The sequence below is a fragment of the Mustela lutreola genome, chromosome 9 (genome assembly GCF_030435805.1).
Source record: "Mustela lutreola isolate mMusLut2 chromosome 9, mMusLut2.pri, whole genome shotgun sequence".
In the NCBI taxonomy this organism is placed as follows: domain Eukaryota; kingdom Metazoa; phylum Chordata; class Mammalia; order Carnivora; family Mustelidae; genus Mustela; species Mustela lutreola.
Genome location: NC_081298.1, coordinates 22,574,379 through 22,594,132, shown reverse-complemented (window position 1 = coordinate 22,594,132; position 19,754 = coordinate 22,574,379). Strand labels below are relative to the sequence as shown.

The following is a 19,754-nucleotide window of genomic DNA, read 5'->3' as shown; positions in this document are numbered from 1 at the left end:
GCGGCTACATTCCTTTGTGTTGGCCTCAGGACCCTCAGGGTGGGGAGTGAGGGAAGGCGGGGTGAGAGTAAATGAGTTGTTTTCTTCCCACTGTCCAGCAGGAAATCCCCTTTTCAAAGGAACCCCAAAGAACCTCCGGGTACAAAATGGCCAGAGGCGTGGGAGCATAGTTGAAGCTGGGGCAGGTGTGGGGGACGCTAACTGGCGAATTCCTCAGCCCCCAGCAGCCTCCAGATAATGACAGGGAACCCTCCCTTGGCTCTGCGCAAGATGATTCGCAAACCACTGGCACGGGGTGTGTCAAAACCCTTTTCCAGCTCAGGGGTTCTGTGGCTTTGGTGGGGTGAGGGCAGAGAGCGAGCCAGGCCAATGAAGTTACACTGATTGGGAAATCATGAAGTAATATGCAAAGGTTATTAGTAAGGCACGACTGTCAGGGGTCTGTGAGGTTACTGTTCCAGAACTCTCTGGGTTTTGTTTTTTTATTAGATCAGAGGCACCTCTGTACTCCGAGGGGACCGCTGGCTTGTTGTGTGTGTGTGTGTGTGTGCGTGTGTGTGTGTGTGTGTGTGTGTGTGTGTTAGGGAGCAGGGACTGTGGGGAGGAGGTGGGACTGAGCCAGCTCAGGCAGGTAGAGTAAATAATGCCAAGCAGAGCTGGGAGCATGTTGGTGGGGGTAAGGGGTGCCTTTAGCTCTGGTTAAAAGGAGGGATTTGGCTCTTTCCTGCCAGCACATGGGCCCCACGGAGATCTCTGGGCAGGAAGCGCTGGGAACAAGGAATCCTCTGTCCATAGTCCCAGCACAGCCAGGATAGCAGTGGATTAGGAGTTCCCAGGAGGGGGCCCCGCTGGTCTTTCCCTGACTTTTGGGCAAATGGGTAGGGAGAGAGAGAACTAAGTGCATGTGTGCCTGGGGTGCAGGGGGCGGGGTGGGCGTGGTAAAGGGAGGTGGAGGTTGGCTCATTCACTATTCTACAAGTTCCTCAAGCTTCTGGAAGCCCGCCGAGGAGCCAGGCTCAGAAGCAGGCGGCTCTGTAGGGGTTAGAGCAAGAAAGATGAGACTCTAGGTATTAACCACCATCAGTTTACTGGAGGAGACAGGAAAGGCCAGACATGATAGATTTATACAGGGAACCTGATGCACTGGAAATCGTGTGGCCTACAAGTCGGGAACTGGGCCTCAGTGTTCTCTTCTGTACATTGGGGGTGGACATATCAGCACGGCTACTTATTAATGCTTTCCTGAAAAGCAATTAGATCAGGGTATTTCAGATCTCTTAGGGCAGCAGAATCCCAGTACGTAGCTTTTGTAGCAAAACTGCTGTGGTCGAACTGGCAGCAATTTATCAAGAATCTTGCTACACCCCCCCCCACTCCCTCTCCCCACCCGGCGCTGCCCACTGCCCTTTGTTCCACAGGTGTTTGGGGAGGCACAGATTCCCAGGACTCCGGGAAGCAATGCCTGAAGACCTCTGGGTCAGGGTGATTCTGGAGAACATGCTTTGTAGACTGTCCCTCGCAGCCCTGATGGTAGAGATTGTGCCAGAATGTACAGGAGTCTATTAGTTCTGATAAGGACTTCTGCATTGCCCTGCCCTGCCCTGCCTGTGGCCGGCATACACCTTATCTAGGTTAGGGCCTATATAATTGGGCATGGGTTTTTCCTTTTTTTTTTTTTTATTTTTTAAGATTTTTTATTTATTTACTTGACAGAGAGAGAGCACAAGTAGGTAGATAGGCAGGCAGAGGGAGAGGGAGAAGCAGCTCTCCGCTGAGCAGAGAGCCCGATGCGGAGCTCGATCCCAGGACCCTGGGATCATGACCTGAGCTGAAGGAAGCCTCTTAACTGACTGAGCCACCCAGGCACCCTGGGCATGGGTTTTTCATAAATAAAGTGACAAACACTCAAATTAAAGCAGCTTAAACCAAAAAGGGACTTCACGGATCCTGGGGCGGTCCCTGGAACTGAAGGGTGAGGAGTTGCATGGACTCCCCAGCCCCCTCCCACCCCTGCTGTCTCTCCTCTCTGCTCTTACTGGGAGCTCTCTGTCCGCTGCCCCAGCTTAGCCACCCAGACAGAAAAAAGGAACTATTTTTCTTCTAGGATCTACGTATCAATCCAAGGGAAGGGCTCTGACTGGGATAGTCCTTGTCGCTGGAGGAGAGGGATATTCTGAGTGGCCAGGCCTGGGCCATAGGCTACCCATGTAGCTAACAGGGACACAGGGCTGTAACCAGAAAGGCTGATCCGTGAGAGCACGCTGGGTGTTAGTGGAGTCCTGGGTTATAGGACAGTGAACTGCTCGTGGTCCTAAAGGGGCTGTCACGCCCCTCTTCAGTGACAGTAATACAAAGACCAGCAATGAGAACAATAGGTCATGTTTATTGAATCACTCTCCCTGTGCTGACTGTGTCCTGTTGCTTTCAGGGCATTAGTTCATTTAATCCTCATTAAACAGTACCCACGCACGCCTTTAGGGTGGGTACTGTTACCATCCCCCCTGCATAGATGGGGAACTGAGGCACAGTTAGTGAAGGTTCCACACTGAGTGAGAGAAGGCCAGGAGTAGGGCCTCAGAGCTCATCTCTATGGCCACATTTGTGTGTCCGGGTTGGGCATCCCAGGGGCCATCCTAGATCCGATGACACACTGCTCCATGACCCGGAGCCCGTGACCTGCAGAGGTAGCCCCTCCCAGGTTCCACCGCCCTGCCTGAGGGAAGGGGCTTCAAGTGGGGCGTGCAGGTCTGTGTCTGTAGAAATCCGTCCATCCATCCAGTGCAAGGCTCTGTGGTCGTTGGGATGAACAGTCATCTCTGAACCATAACAAACAAACTCCAACACTGAGCGCTCGCTTTGTGCCCAGCTCTGTGCTGAATCCCTAGCGTGCCTTAGCTCATGTAATTACAGTTATTGTGCCCATCTTCCAGAGGAAACTGAGGCTCAGACAGGTAAGTGACGTTCCCGTGGGCAGAAGGCTAATCAGTGGCAAAACCTGGTGTTGGAGTTCAGGTCTGCCAAGCTCCAAAGCCTGTGCTAGGAGCCACTGCAGTTGTCGTGTCTCCCAGGTGGGAAACAGATGTGTGCAGGTGCGGCTGTGACGTCGTCAACAGTGCAAATTGCCATCGAAGGACGGGAGAGGTGCAACTGACGAGGAGAGGAGAGCGCGCAGGGAAAGGAGGCAGCGTAGGCATGGCAGTCAAAATGTGCTTCCTGGAGGAGGGGGCATTGGGCCTTGAAGGGGCTGGATTTGGGCAGGAAAGCTCTCCGGGAGGAAGGAGCTGCCTGAGGAAAGGCACAGAAGGGAGAAGCAGTTCAGTTTGGCCAGAACTAAAGAGTGGGGGGGGGGAGGGGAGAGGGTGGCCAGCTGTCTTTCAGGCTTCAGAGAGGGAGCCCCTCCTTCCATGCCCTTCTCTTCAGAGTCGTGAAGAGGTTTGATTATCTCCAGCTGCTGCACACAGGTGCCGGGTTCCTTCACCTTTTCTTCCAGATGGAAGGGGGACAGACCCCAGTGCAGGAGACAAAGAGCACCTGGGCACCAACAGGTCTCAGTCCTTCATTCATTTCCTCCAGGAGGTGAAGGGTGGGGGGGTGCCCGCCTGTGGTCCATTCCCTGGCAGCCTCTCATCCAAATAGCACAGAGCTCGTGGAAGCAGGATGGTTTCCTTTCCTTTCCGTCCTTCCTTTTTCTTTCTTTCTGGTTTCTAACAGCCTTTTGGCCCATGGTGGGATTTCCCTCCCCTCCTCCTCCCCTCCCCCGCCCTTCCTCTCCCCTCCCCTCCCCAAGCAGGAGGCTGAAGCTTATATCTCTAGCCCACAGAGAGGCTCCCTTCTCTTCTCCGCTTCCCTCACCACACACAGCTAATCTCATCCACGTTGTCAGAAGACCGACAATGCCCTCAGATCCTGGGCTCTGTCCTGGAAGTGCCTTCAGATGTTTCTTCAGGCAACTCAAAATTGGGGAACGAGTGTATTGTTAGCCCTGGGAGCCTCCTTGGTTTCAGAGGACGGAAGAATGGCAGTCGTATTCATTCAGCTGGACTCAGTGTATCAGAGGCTTTATTACCCCATCGAGGAAGCTTCAGAGAAGGAAAACGACACAGGTGCCATTGTCATAGGAAGGGGGCTGTGTCATTATCTCCTGCAGGAGGGATGAAAGTGGGAGACTCAACAAGGAGAATGCCCTCTCCTGCACCCCTTCTGCCTCCCCACTCCTCTGATCGCAGGGCTCTGAAGTGCTGACTCTGGCTCTCCCCCCACCCCCGCCTCCCCCATGTGGATACAGATCATTGCGGTGTGGCTTGCGACTTCTTGGAGAGCTAGAGGGGCTGTCTCTGGGGGGCCCAGCCTTCATAAGTGTTGTCCAGACATGACCCAGATGTCCAGCCTTCCTTCTGTGATCCCCATTTTCTTTGGGATCTCTGGATTTTTCCAACCCTTCTTGGAGAGACTCTAGCATTTCTCTAGAGGGAAAAGAGTTAGCTAAGGGCAGAGGAATGCTCTCCTTAGAGGGGTTTTCATCCCCCTGGCCCTTATCACCAGGCTCACACCTGGACTAGAATCAAAGTCCCTAATATTTTTCCTACAAAGGGCTTTTCTGTTCACCATCCCATCAAATTCCCCCCATAAACCTGAGAGGTAAAGCAGCAAAAGGTATAATTATCCCCTCTTTGTGGGTGGGTTAATGGAGACTTGGAGAGGGTAAGTGACTTCTCCAAGGCCACACAGCTAATGACGGGCAGAGCAGAGCTGGAAGAGAGAATCAATGTCCAGGAATCCTGATCTCTTATTGCCCAGTGCTGATGGCTATTGGGACAGTCACTGAGACTCTCTGTCTTTGGTGTCACCTGGTGTATGGCAGTTATGTCCCCATTTCTAACCTTCCCAAGCCTCCTACGGCCTGTGGAATAGTTTCACTTGTCACTTCTGGATCTGAGAGTTCCCCAGCCAGTCTCAACTTATCGCTCTGGCCAGTCTTGGCTGACCTAACAGGCTGGCCTTTCTCTTCCCACAAGGTGGATGAGATTTGCCATTTGTTGGGGAGGGCCCCTCTGTGGGATGTTGGAGGCACATGTTTCAGCCTGCTGCCCATGGAGTGGAGGGGGAAACTGAGGCCAGAGTCATCACAATGGTTGTGTGCAGACAGCTAGAGAGGCAAGGAGGGGCAGGGGGAAAGGCTTGGACTGGGTAGATGTGTTGGGCCCTTTTCCCAGAAAATCCACAGCTTTGTTTCGCTAAATGGAACACAGTGTCCACTAAGTTTACTTATCACTCCATTTCTGCCTCAGAGAAATTCTTGCTAAGAGCACCTTGGGCTTTCTAGAAAAGTGGTATCTGGCCCAAACGAGGTGGAGCCCTGGGTTCCTGAGGGGCACGGGGAGCTGCAGCTCAGTGCTTGGTAAGAATAACTGGGATTCCGCCATGGACGGTGGTGGTAGTTGCACACCTCTGTGAATGTAGTCCTGGCATGTTCTTTACCCCTAGACCTCCCTGGATTTGGGGCAGCAGGGCGCAGACGCTCTGAGAATGGCTTCCTGGGCCTTATGGACATGGCGTTGGCCTCTTGAACTTGTTGCTGACCAAAGTTAGTTTCTCATTTTGTGTCTGGGGAACCAAAGACTCAGACTAGGAAAGTGATTGGCGTCGGTTGCCAGTAGCCACCAGCCCTGGCTGCAGAGTGGGGAGCCGGCCACCCAGACGAAGGACAGTGTTGTAAAGCTAGAATAGCAAACACTGCTGTCTTCATACGCGTGTTCCTGGAAAGGTCTCAGGAAAGTTCTGGGCAAATGACCTGGGCAGGTCCCTCTTCCACTCTGCGCCTCCGTTTCCCTGTCTGGATCCACTCTCTACAGGGTTACTACTACCAAGGCAATGCAGTGATCCCATCCCTCTGGGGCCACCTCAGGCTTTGGCAGATGGGGAGTCGCTTTAAACCAGGGGATGTGCTCCCACATGGGCAGTAGAATGAAGCTGAAAGAAGCCTGAGCTCCAGACTCAGACACACGTGAACATAGACTGCTGCTCTGCCCCTCCTGTGTGAATGCGAATGAGACACCTCATTTCTCTCTGCCTTAGTTTTACTGTCTGTAAAATGGAGACGGCAGGAGTGCTTACTTAGGGAGTTAGAGAGCCCAGACAAGAGAATGCAGGCTGCGTGTCTAGTACTGTGCCTGGCCTGCTGGGGGCTGTTACTGTGTCCTCGATACCTATAGAGATGATGACAGCTGACCTTTAGAGATGGCTTTGTGGGGCCAGCTAGGCTACTAATGGTAGTGTTACCATTCTCCTTCTCTCTTCTTTTTGGCACTTTACAGTTTACAAAGCACATTCATGTCCATCACTGTGTGCGGCCTTCAGAGCCTCCCTGAATGGAGGCAGGAAGGCGGTCACTGTCTTCATTGTACAAATGCAGCTGTGGGTCTCAAGAGAGGCAAGTGGCTTGCTGCGACTTCAGCCTTGGTGTCCAGGAGCTCAATTCCGGGCCTGAGGTGCAGCAGGGGTCAAGCTTTGGGCCCGGTGGCACAGGCAGGGAAGCAGGGGGCCACTGCTGCTTACCCTGCTTGTCATGCCATAACTTTTGCAGGGTGGGCGAGTGACCGAATAAATGACCGAATGACTGGCTCAGTGGCCTCATCAAGTCACAGAAACACACACACAGGCTTGTGATGTGAGTGGCGGGCAACCTGTTTCTCAACTTTGGGCCCAGGATTTCTAGTGCTCTGTGCCAACAGTGTCCCTGCCTTTTCCGCACGGCCTGTCTGCATCCTGAGCCCCCAAAACCAGACTCGTCTTTCCTCTCTACCGTTGCCTGCTCTCCCCACCCCCACCTCAGTGCTTGGGCACAGAGGTGGGTTTTACCACCAGTGAGTCTTGACTGAGTCACACAGTTTTCACGGAGTCCCTGCCATCCCCTTGGCACTGTCCTACCTGCCAGGATGCAGAGGTGAACACAGCAGGCAAATGCACGATCGGTGTTGAACAGCGGACTTCTTACCAGTGTCTGGAAGTTCCCAGGGGTTGGTGAGGGTGGAGGGTGCATGATTTTGAATTTGGAAAAATGTCTCTGCTGTGGGAGGTAGCCTGTGCTTAGAGTCCCGGGCTGGGGCTCAGTTCTCGGTGGTGGGTCCATCTCTGCTGGGCCTTGCTGTGTGACCTTAGGGCAGTCCCTGCCCCTCTCTGGGGCTTTTCCTCCCTATCTACCAAAGAAGGGGATTGGCTGAGATACGAGAATAGTCCCTGATGTTTGTGGGGCATCTGCCTGACTCCTGTTCTGTTCTCACAGGAGCCCAGGCTGATGCTTAGGTCCCTTCTCGCCTACCCATTGGCTTTTGGGTCTGGCAGGCCTTGAGAATGTTTCTGAACAGGTCTGTGAGCACCAGGAAAATGCTGGCAGGATCATCAGCTCCCACACAGTCAGCCCGAGGAGCTGCCCACTGTCCTGCATGTAGGCCCTGCTTCCCTGGGCTGGCTTTAGTGCTGACAGACCCTTCCAGCAAGGTGGCCCCTGACCCAGAGACCAGCCCTGTCTTGTATGGGCTGTGCACGCAGGTGGATGTACACTCTGATGCTCTCCCTTGGGCAGGAGGTGGTGAGAGACGGGGTGGAGATGGGGTGAGAGTGAAATTTCAAGGACTCCTGATACTACAGAGCTGACCTAGCCCCTCCACAGGAAGGCTGGTGAAACTGAAGTCTGAGAAGGGCAAGTTTTCCTGCGTCTACACTGAGGGTCACAAAGCTCTGTGAGAACATAGCTGTCCTGAGCCCCTCCACCCATGGGCACATTTTGTGCTTAGCTGGTCCCTGGGCTTTGGACAAAGGGTAGAGCCTGTGTGTACTCGGCAGGTCATAGGGTGGCAGGACCTCATCCTGGTATCTGTGATTAGGAGGGGACAAGTGTCTGGGTATCATTTTTGTCACGTTTCCCTGCTTCCTGCTCTGTTTCTCGAATAAGTTCCTGGATCTCTTGCCCTAGTGACGCCGACAGCTGACATGTTGTTTCCAGAGGAGGAAGGGACGCAGAGGGCAGGCCCTTGTGCCAGCTGGGGACAGGAGGCCTGGTGCCTGATTCCAGGTGGAGTGGTTCGGCCAGGAGCCCCCGTCCCGGCCCTGTGGCAGTGCCAGTGCAGCCTGGCTGGCAGCCTGAGAGGAGTCTGTATGGGTCCGCCCTGCCCCCCAGCTCCTGGTGTCTCAGCCTACCTCCCCGAGGCCCTGCAGCTCGGGGCTCTGCCACTTGGCCCTGGCATGGGGACTGGTCTGGCAGGTTTTGCCACACCCATGAGCTGTGAGAAGTCTGGGAGCTCAGGCAGGGCAGGCCGGAGGAGGCAGTGCTGCCCTGTCCTTGACCCCCCCTCCAATTCCACCTTCCCCTCTGTTCTCTTCCCCACCTTTCTCGGGGAAGCTGCACAGGGAACTGGAAAGCAGAGCCCTGGAATACCTCATCAGCATGTGACTGTGGGCAAACCCCTTATTGGACCTCAGTGTTTTCATCTGTCCAGCGGGGCTCTGGGCTCTTCAAGCCGCAAGCAGCCACATCCTGATGCCAGTTAGAGCCCTGCCATTTTCTCTCCAGCCCTGGGCCGGTTACAGCATACCCTGTGCTTCAGGGTCTGAACCACCGGTAAAACGAGGGCCATGACCCTTGCTTGCTTCCTGGGAGTGGTGACAGGCTCAGCTAATGTCCTAGCAAGCATCCAGTCTCCATTAGAGGGGCTTTCTGTCTATATTCTGGCCAGCCCTTGTTCGGCTTCAGCCGAAACAGAGCGTGTACCTAGGGGTGGGGCTTACTGTAGTCCCCTCACCCTTATCCTGAGCGCTGCAGTCCCTGAGAACCAGGCTTTCTGAGCTGCTCCACCATAGGGTGGGGAGAACGAGAACCCAGGAGGAGGCCTCAACATTTGCTGCCTCTGCTTCCTTCTGACCTGCAGATCAACCCAGGGTCTAGTTCAGGGGAAAAGGGAGGGAGCTCTGCCTTCCGCTGCCACATCCCCCCTTTTAGACACCTTGCTGGACCGCCTTTGATGGTCCAAAGTATACAGATCATATTTCCTCAGAAAATTCAGATTCTGACAATGTATAGATCAGGAGAAGGAATAGAAAGAAGCTCAAGAAGACATTTGCAGTCTGGGATGGGGTAGAGAGAGAAGGAGAGGGAATTGAAGCAGCACAATGCCAGTTACTTTGCATAAGTTACATACATTATTTATATTACCAAGTCGTCTTTCCAAGTGGCAGCCCAAGTGATGTTTGTAAAACAGATCAGACCTTGTCACTCAATGTCTTTCCTCTGCCCTCAGAATAAACTTAACTCCTTACTGTGGCCTGCAGGGCCCTGAATAAGCTGGTCCCTGCCTCCCCCACTAGTCAGCTCCCTGCTGGTCATTTAGTTCAGTGCCAGGAGTCTTCTCTCCATGGAACAAAGTCTTCCCTACCCCAGGACCTTTACACCTGCTGTTCCTTCTGCTTAGAACTCTCTTTCTGTGGCTCTTGGTAGCCTTGGGTCTTTCTTTACAACACAGCTTTCTTAGACACCTCCCTGCCCTGCCCCACTGGACTGCTCTCTCATTTGCCTTTCGGCTCCTCATTACACTTATCACAATGTATAACCATTTGTGCTTTATTTGCAATGTCATGTTCACTCCTGACTGGCATTGCATAGCACACAGTAGGTGTTCAAGAAGGATTTGTTGGATGAATAAATGAATGAGTAAGTTGCAGAGACACAGAGTGTTAGTTGAATGCCTGGCTTAGGGTACAGCCCTTAGTAGATGCTCAATAAACAGCAGCTTTCAATGTGATGCAACATGGATGGAAAATACCCCCCCACACTCCTCCACCCCCCAACACCCCCACACACCCCCACCCCCCCGCCCCAGGGTGTTGTGGCTGGGCAGGTATGCATGGGGGCAAGGGCTATGGTGGGCAAGGTTGAGAAGGTGAACTGGTATCAGGTCCTGGCAGTCCCTGATGCTACACTTCCTGAAAGACATTGCTGGGAGTCTTTGCTCGGTCACTAATTGTAACAGAGCTGTCCTTCTGCCCTGTGCACTGAGACACCATGTGTGCTTGCAGAACTCTGCGCTGGCGGCAGGGAGTGCGAGGAGGGAGGGGCAGGGGCTGGGGGCGCACACTGGACAGGCTGGGGCCTCTCTGGAGGCACTCTCTGAAGCAGATTCACCCCAGAGGCCCACATGTGAGCAGTGCTGTCGGGAACATGCTGTGGGTTTTAATCCCACGTTGCCCGCCACTGCACTGTCTCTGGGGTGTCATTGGCCGCCTAAGAGGCAGAGGCTGGGAATTCTATCATGGCTCCGCCCCTTATCAGCCACGTGACTTCTGCTTTCCGGTTCACGTGTCTGATTCTGTTTCTTCAGCTGTGAACAGGCTGTCTTTAGCACAGGCCTCCTGGGGTCTTGGTGACAGTAAAGGAAGCAGTGAATGCACAGGGCTTCGCAAAGGGCCTGGCACATACTGAGCCCGCCGATTGGGGAGCTGTTCCCTACGCGCTGCAGCAGGGGCTTCAGAAAGGGCGTCGGAGGCGGCAGGAATCCCCAGTGCCAAGAAGAAGGTGCAGAGGCATGAAACCGGAGGGCGCCCCAGAGTGGCTGAAGGTTGCTCTCCCTGTTGGGATGGCAGGAAAGGAAAGTGGAGCCTGGGCAGGCCTCCCTCCTGAGCGCGTGTATACTGGGCCAGGAGCTGGAATTTGACCAGGGGGACCATGAGGGCCACAGCAGGGTGTTAGGTTGGGAATGGGGTGATCTGATTTCTGGTGGTGGGAGGGTGGGTTACAGGGGCTAGGCTGGAGGTGGGAGACCAGCCGGCTGGCTCTGGGTGTGGTGGGCTGCGACACTCAGGCACAAAGTGGAGAAGGACCAGATCACGGTGGGTCCTGGGGTTGGGTGGTGGGGAACAGGGGAGGGAAGGCAACCTGTCCTGGATGGCTGCAGGGTTTCTCCATAGGGTGACTGAGGGATTGCAGAGCTAAACGCATGGGGAATGCATGTGGGTTTTGATGTGAATAGTTTGACTTCTCTGGAATTAAGGAGCTTCCTGAGGAACTTCTTTTTTCGTTCTGACTCTCCGCGTGGAAAATCTTTCTGGAATCTCTGAGTGAAGGACCCGTCCCCTAGCGACAAGAGAGTTCACTTGGATGCTGTGCCCACCTCCTTCGTGTGGGGCTAGGGACCCGGCGAGGAAGGCGACAGCCTGGCCTGTAGTTGCCAAAGCCGGAGATGTTGTTTGGAATCTGTTTTCCAGGGTCTCTCAGTTTTCTTGTGATTTTCTTCCTTTTTCCTTTTTCCTTTTCCTTTTCTCTTTTTTCCTTTTTCTTCCTTTTCCTCAAAGTGTGTGGAAAGAGGCAATTCCAGTTAGTGGGACATGTGTATTCCAAGGCCCTTGACTGGGGCTCAGCAACCTTTCAAAGAGTGAGCTCGTTGTTATCCACTTTCCCCATTATTTTTTGGTGAGTGTGGATTGGGGGCTGTTGTTCCGTAGGTCTTAGATCTTGCACTTTATAGATGGGGGAAAAGGAGACCCATGGGAAAACAGATGAGACTTGCTCGGGTCCAGTTGTGAATTAATGGCAGAGCTGGGCCTGGGCCAGGCGCCAGTCCTCCTCTTCCAGGCTGTTCGTGGCTCTCCAGCGGCACTGCCTCCCTGAGGAGTGTGGGGGTGCAGAAGTGACGCACGTCCACACGGGCCCCTGTCCCAGCTCCAAGGCACACACCTGGTCACAGTACATACCCGCACACTGGGCAGGACTCAACTACTGTCTGAAGCCCCCGACTCAGAAGCCCATCGTCCCTACCCTTCCAATGTGAGATGGGCCCAGGGGTGTAGCTGGGAGTACGCACCGAAGGATTGGGGGGGGATTCCTTCCTTATGAGAAGAGAAGAGAACCCTCTCTAGATGGGGAAGGCGGTCCACGTCCCTACTCCAACTGATTGTGGTGCTGAGAGGCCTTTGTCTGCGTTGCCAGGGGAACCAAAGTTTCTGCCTCCTTCCAGGGCTGTGATTGGCCCCTGGTGGAGCTGGAGCTTTGGTGAATGGAGGGGCCTTCCTCCTGCCTGCATCTTTCATGGGGTGAGAAAACCAGAGCGAGGCAGGGGTCCCCATGGAAGCGCCCCATAGCCTTCTGTGCTCCACTCCCTCAGCTGTAGAGATGATGGGTCCCCTTGTTCATTCACTCATTCATTTATCCCAGGCAGCGTCTGCCTCAGGCCCTTCATGCTGTAGGTCCAGGAAGGCTAACCTTAGAGTCAGAAGACTTGCATTTGGATCCTGGCACAGCCACAGACTCTCTCCTGGCCTTAGCTGGGCCCCTTCCCCTCCCTGGGCCTCAGTTTCCCTACATGTAAAAACAAAGGCATTGGGCTGAACTTCTGGTCCTTCCAGTTCTGAATTCCCTGACCACAGCCCACATCCCCTTCTTTTCGATCTTTCACACTCCCATCTAGCCTCTGACCATGTTGTCGCTTGTAGGGGCTCAGGTTAGATGCAGGACAGAATAGGAAGTTGCAAACAGCTCTTAGCATTATTTTGTTTTGTTTGTTTTTCCTCCTGGGAAATGTGTGTTCTCTCCAGCTTCAAGAAGCCCCAAATCCTGCAGCCCTTCTTACATCATTCCTTCTACCGGGACCCAGGCTCAGGGTAAATAGGCTGAGGGTGGCCCGTGATGACTGCCTCATCGCTGCTCATGGAGGGGGCTGGGCACTGGGCAGAAAGGGGGCTGGGTGGGGCCATTGGGGGAGCCCTGGCACTCAGCAGTCCTGGGTTCGGGGCCTAGCTCAGCCACGTGTTGACTAGGTGACCTTGGCAGGACTTTTCAGCTCAGTTCCAGCCTCCGTGGCACAGGACTCATATGCCACCTCGGGAGGGGGGGCCTCTTACAGAGGTTGAACAAAATGACATGTCTGCCATACACGTCATACAGGGCCCCACGTCCTCCCAGCCCCAGTCTCTCCCCTAGAAATGCAGGGAGCGGGGGGGCAGGTCTGGATCAGAGGGCTTGCCGGGGCTGACCGTAGAAGCTGCTCGTTCCTGGCAGCGCCGAACAACAGGAAGAGAAGAGCGTTGCCTTGGGCGGGTGATGTCTGAGTGGGGGAGGCCATGTGTCAGAGCTAATGTTTGAATAACACTTTTAAGATCCTCCAGGGACCTCAAATGAGGATGTTTCAGATGAGCTGAAATCAGAGCAAAGAGGCTGAGCTCACTGGCAGGAAAGGGGGTGGCCTAATTGGTCCTGGCCTTGTGCTGGCCCGGCCACGCTCATTACCGCTGGCTGACTGGAAGGACGTCCCCTACATCTGGACTGTGGGCAGCCGGAAGGGATGCCAGTTTCCTTAGAATGGGGGTGTCCTGGGGGCCATCTGGTAGTGACTCAGCCCTGCTTCTTGCTGGCTCACTAGATTGAGGGTCAGAGGTGGTTTCTTGGGTCACTGGCCTTCAGAGTCCGGTTTAGCTTTTAGCTCTGTGACCCAGCCTCCCTCCCCCTCTGGGCTGTAGGAGCCGCAGCTCCGGCTTGGCCGCTGCCTGCCGTGTGTGTGTGCTGGGAGGCAGAGATGGCCCAGTGAAGTCGGACATGATTGATGGGGGACCTTCCCTCCTGGGCTCAGGTTGACCTGAGGGCCGTGATGAGGTGCGTAGAGAGAGGGAGGAGGGGGGTTTTCAGGAGAAGAAAGTGGGCTGGTGGTGTGGGCGGGTGGGTAGGGGCATACGTGTGAACAGGTATGTGAGTCAGGCCTGCTTATGTGTCTGCTTACATCCAGGAGGCTCAGAATGTAAGGGACATGCCTCCAAGAGGCTGAGGAAGGGCCCACGGAGAGAGTATGTGTGTGTGAGAGTGTGTGTGTGTGTGTGTGTGTGTGCGCGCGTGTGGAATGTGGGTGCCTGTGGAAACACTGGTGGTAGAATTGGTGAGTTGTTATGGCCAGGAAAATCCTGACCAGTTTTTCTCTGAAACGTCCTCTGTTCTGCTTGGGCTGGGAATGCAATGCCATGGGTGTGGCACATCATTGCTTCTCTTGGTGCCTGATTTGCATTGGAAATGTCGTTTCTGGGGACACCGGTTGTGGTGGGAGCATTTGGAGACTCCTCAGTGGGGAACATGGGGCATCAATGACTAGAGCTTTCTTGGCACCCAGCTTGCCTGGTGAATGCAGTTGGGGGCATAGGAGCCGGCACTGGGCACCGTGCCTCGCAGACCAAGGGATCCCCTCTTCTTTCTCTTTCCTCTGTCTCCGCCATACCACACCCTTCTTTCCAGCTTTGTCACTACGTCTCTGGCCAGCACTCATTCACCTGTTCCCCTTCTCTCATCCACCTCTCTGTGTCTCAGGGCTCCATCACGGTTATTATTGTGTGTTTTTTTTTTTAAAGAAAACTTCCCTTTTTATTATTATTTTTTTAAAACATTTTACTTATTTGAGAGAGAGAGAGAGAGTGCACATGAGTGGGGTGAGGGGCAGGGGGAGAATTAGACTCCCCACTAAGCAAGGAGCCCGATGCTGGACTCCAACCCCGGGGCCCTGAGATCATGACCCGAGCTGAAGGCAGATCCTTAACTGACTGAACTACCCAGGCGCCCCTAGAGAAGACTTTCTTTTTTAAATTATGAAAAGTAACAACACAGTAGAGAGATTTTAAAAAACAGAAAGAGGGAAAAAGTGACTCCCTCGTATTGTTGGGAGTTGGGTGTGTTTCCTTCCAGCCGTTCCCCTTTGTACCTTTCTTAGGTAGCCGTAGGCCTCCTGGAGCATCTTTGGCGCTGTCCTGCAGGTTTCACTCAGCCGTGTCTGCAGAAAGTCTGTGTCGCTACAGAGAATCCCATCAGAGACAAGATGCCCCCCTTGTTCCCCTGTTGCTGGCCATTCGCATTGCTTCCCCTCTTTGGTCTTACGAATGACACTGCAGTGAACATTGCATGAGGTGCTTTTCCTGTATTTTAGGTGATGCCTGTTTGGGTGGGCTGCCAGGAGGGGCACTCTGGGTCAAGGGCTGTGGACCCCTTTCAGGCCTCTGCTGCTGAGAAGCCTAGCCATTCACAGACTGGAAGGACAGGCTGTTTTTGACGCCCCTCAGGTCTGCTGAACCGGTTCCTTGGGTTCAGGGACTGTTCCGGCCCATCCTCAATCTGGCCCTTATTCACGCTAGGAGGGGGCCAGGGTAGGGCTGTGGAATGAGGCGGCCTGGGTTCAAAGCAGGCTCCCCTCTGCCCCTGCTTGAGTCCATCTCCTCAGCTGCGAAATGGGCATCATGAGAGTGACTGTCTCACAAGGCATGGTGACAATGGTGAGGTTCAGAGAAGGAAAGCCATCTAGTGACTTGGCCAGGCTTCCAGACTTCTCGGTGGTCTCTTTCCCTGGTGCTGGTCTATGCCTGGGGATGGTCTGGTTTATGGAGGCCAGCGTCCCTGTGTTGGAGAACATATTAGAGGGGCCCAGTCCCTGGAGTAAGGTGGGGCTTCTCCCTTTCCTTCTAGAACTGTCTCCCTTTCATGCCTTTTCTGGGGTGCTGTTTCCCCAAAGATACCTCTCTGGAGTAGAGTTTGGGCCCCCTATCAAGCCTACTCCCTAGAGGCTCATTCAGGGCAGATGTTAGCCCCAGGAATCCCCCTGGCTGGCCCTTGGAAAGAGAGTTTCATCAGGGGCTTCAATCCTGGAGGGCAGGGTGGACTCCAAGCATCCTTCCTTAGAATGACTGTATTAGTTTCTTTCCTACCATGGTTAGTAGTAAATTACCACATGTTTAGTATCTTAAAATAACCCAGATTCATTACTTTAGAGTCATGGAGGTCAGAAGTCTGGAACGGGGCCTTATAGGGCTAAAATCAAGGTGCTGCCTGCCTTCTGGAGGCTCCAGGGGAGACCGCACACCTTGACCTTTCCCACTTCTTGAGGCCCCACGTTCCTTGGCTCATGGTCCCTTCCAGCAGTGGCATCGCTCCGACCTCTCGTTCCACCGTCACACCTCCTTCTGTGGCTTCAGTCCTCTGCTTCCTCTTTCGCTTATAAGGACCTTAGGATTGATTACATCGGGACCACTTGGATTATTCAAGATAATCTCATCTCAAAATTCTTAACCTAGTCACACGTGCACAGTCCCTCCTGCCATGTGAGGTAACATACTCATAGGCATTAGAACACAGATGTGATTGGGGGGCCATTATTCTGCCTATCTCAGGGACCAGTACCAGCAATCTTTCTGGATTAGCAGACCCCCAGGTACTGTGGGAACTCTACCACCAGCCTCTGCAATGGAGGACGGGCCAGGGGAACCCAGACCTCATTATGCTATGGTTGGGAGAGGCATGAGAGACCATATCCCCAGATTCTCCATGATGGAGGGCTCTGAGGGGAGGCACTGTACCCTGTGACAGTGAGACAATGTGTTCCATGAGGCAAACCTCAGAGAACGTAGCCCCTGGCCTTGACAGTTAGGACTGGTGAGGAGCTGTCTGATGAAGCCAAGCGGCCATGTTCACCCACCACCATCACTGCTGTGTGTATATGTGTTCGCGTGTATGTTCACTCATCTGCATCTCTGCAGCAGTGCTCTTGGGAGGGGCCAAGGAACCACTCTTTAAAAAGGCCCTTTCTGTTCTTGTTCTAAGCAAAATAATTACACAAGTGACTAATTTTATCCCTAATCCCATAATTACTTTATTATGTAGCTGATGAGAGGGCCCTGAGCTGTGCCTATGGAGCCACTTTGGTGGCTGGCCCAGCTGGCCTGCTCTGCCGGCTCGCAGCCCCACCCTACCTCTGACCCGCATCCCCCATGATGGCAAGGTTGCTCAGTTCCATTCTGGCCGAAAGGAGCCACACTTTGGTATTTGGGGTCTCCTCCCCCAGGATCTATAGACAAGCACAGCTGCCTGGACAGTAAGAGCTCGTGTTTCTAGAGCAAAGTCAATGGAGTCAAGAGAGCTGGGTTCTAGTTCACCTCAGTAACTTGCTCTGTGACCTTGAGCAAGTCATTTCTCTCTGGGTCTCAACTCTGTTGTCTGTCGAATGGGGCCGTTATCAGCGTTCACACCCCATGGTTCTGTGAGGGGAGCTGAGGGAGCTGGAGCTTTGAGACTGAGGTACCTTGTGCTACTTGCTGGCGGCATGTTCCAGTCTTGGCATTGGAGAGAAGACAGAGATATTGTACTACTGATGGGCATTGTTTATTGAGTGCTTACCCCATAGCAAGCACTGTGCCATGTCCTTTAGTTATATTTTCCTCATTCTGTACTCATGACTGTGAGGCACGCTTTGCAGAAGAGGAAACTGAAGCAGTGATTGGTAGAGTGACTTGCCTGCCAGCAAGTGGCAGAACTGGGTCTGTCTCCTACCCCCTTAGCTGTCATCCTCCACTGTCTTCTGATACAGAAACAAATGAAGGGCCATTCGGCTAGGAGGTAGTAGAGCTGGGATTTAAACCCAGATCCGCCTGTCCCTGAAGTTCTTGCCTTTCCCATAAGGCCAGCCTCCCAGAGTTAGGCTTAGAGGGGTGGACCAAACCTCTTGAAAGTTGAATATGTAGACTTCAATTTGACACGACAAATGTAGGATTGGAAAGATAGGTTGGAAAGACCAGGGAATTAGGTGGCCCAGTGTTGTGATCTAGCTTTGCCACTGGCTCAGCGTGTGACCTTAAGTAGGTCCCTTCTTTTTTTTTTTTTTTTTTTTTAAAGATTTTATTTATTTGATAGAGAGAAATCACAAGTAGACGGAGAGGCAGACAGAGAGAGAGAGGGGAAGCAGGCTCCCTGCTGAGCAGAGAGCCCGATGCGGGACTCGACCCCAGGACCCTGAGATCATGACCTGAGCCGAAGGCAGCGGCCTAACCCACTGAGCCACCCAGGTGCCCCAAGTAGGTCCCTTCTTATCTCCAGGCCTCAGTGTTTGATCTGTAGGACAAGGGGTAGAGTGAGATGGTCTCTGAAGGCCTTACTGGTGTTGATGCTCTGTGGTTATGGGTAACCTCATCCTAGAAGGTGCTAAGGGCCAAGGGTCAGCCCATGGTGGAGGCCAATGGGTAGGTAACTTGGCAGCCCTGTTTGTTTCTGGTATGGTCACTCCATGAGAATGGAGGCTCCTTAGACCACATTCCACTGAGGGAGCATCTGGCAAACAACTTACTCAGTCATGGAGTCAAGATCAGAGAGTGGAGGAGGTCATTTCCAGAATGTTCCTGCTGCTCCTGCAAGGTTACAGTCCAGCCTGCGCTCTCAGCATTCTCAGGGTTCTGGATCTGACCTCTCCAGAGGTCTGGATCTGCCTCGCTCCAGAGACCACACTTGACTCAGCCAGGGACAAGCAATGGTCTGTCTGGGGGGGGGGGGGGAGGGGGAGGGGTGTCTGTGGGGGATACCTAGAGACCTCAGCATAATGACTAATAAGGGCTATTTTGTGTTTTCACTGCACACAATGGCACTTTTCTTGCAATACTATATTCATTTAATTCCCTTAAAACTCTATGACGAAGGTGCTATGGTTCATTCCCACTCAACAGCTGAGGAAGAGGACACCCAGAAGGTTAAGTAATTTTCTCCCGCTCACACAGCTAGTGAGGGATGGCGTGGGATTTGGGATCCTGACTCCAGAGCCCACACTCTGGGCCTTTTGTACTGATATCCCAGGGGCTGAAGAGAGAAACATAAGGTTAGGAGTCAGCTGGTTTTTGAATCCCTGCTCTCTCCTTACCACTTGCGTTTCCTGGGGCAAGTTACTTTATCTGCATTTTCATTTCTTCCTCCATAAAACGGGTATGGGAATTCCTGCCTGTCAGGATTACTTTAAAGATGGCTGAGATGATGATGCGGGACGGTGTCCGGTGTGCGACAGGTGGTCAGGAAAGGCCTTTCCCCATTGGCCCATTTGCCCTCCTCTCCCTCCTTCTTCTCCAACATGCCTGAGCGTCCGGCCACCCTGGAGGGCTCTCCACAATATGGCTTATACCCCAGGCCCCTTTCACGTGCTGCTCTGCCACCCCACTGTCTCTACCTGTTACTCCTTCCTTCACTTCCTTCTGGGTTTCCATCCTTCCCTCTTTCCCTGAGGATTCTGGGCAGGGGGTAGGGTGGAGAATGAGGGTTGATTCTCCCAGAGCCCTCAGCTTTGGTGCTGACCAGAACAGACCCTGAGCAGGGGCGCGGAATTCAGGGTAGGAGGCAGGATCCTAGCACCCTGGAAGTGCGCACGCCCTTGCTGGAAAGTCCTCTGTTTGTGCTCTGTGGCTTTGGAGGGGTGCATGGGGGCAGGGGGAAGGGTTGGTGTTTCTCCTTTTTGCATCACCCCGTTTCTGCGTACTTTTCTAGTCCTTCCTATCTCTTTAGCTTTGTCTCTTAGTCTTTTACTCTGTTTGGGGGTTTTCTGCCTGGTACTTTCTTTTTTTAACTAATTTTTTTTTAAACCATGATAAAATACTAACATAAATATATCATCTCCACCATTGTTAACTGCACAGTTCAGGCACGTGGAATCCGTTCGTGCTGCCGTGCAACCACAAGAGCACGCTCATCTCCAGAACTACTTTCCTGCAAAACCGAAACTCTATACCCATTGAACAACAGCTCTCCAGTCCTCTCTCTCCCCAGCCCCTGGTAACCAGCACTCCGCTTTCTGTCTCCATGAATCTGACTACTGTCCGCACTTCGCGTAAATGGCATCAAACAGTATGTGCCTCTTTGTGTCTGGCTTATGTCACTGAGTGCAACGCCTGCAAGGTCCAGCCACGTTCCAGCATGTGTCAGAATCCCCTTCCTTTTTAAG

General features: G+C 53.5%; 1 protein-coding gene across 16 annotated transcripts in view; it reads left to right on the top strand.

Annotated features, from left to right (window-relative positions):
• EPB41L1 (erythrocyte membrane protein band 4.1 like 1) overlaps positions 1–19,754 on the top strand; it is a 123,009-nt gene that overhangs the window by 16,233 nt on the left and 87,022 nt on the right. The gene's annotated exons all lie outside the window — the stretch shown is intronic.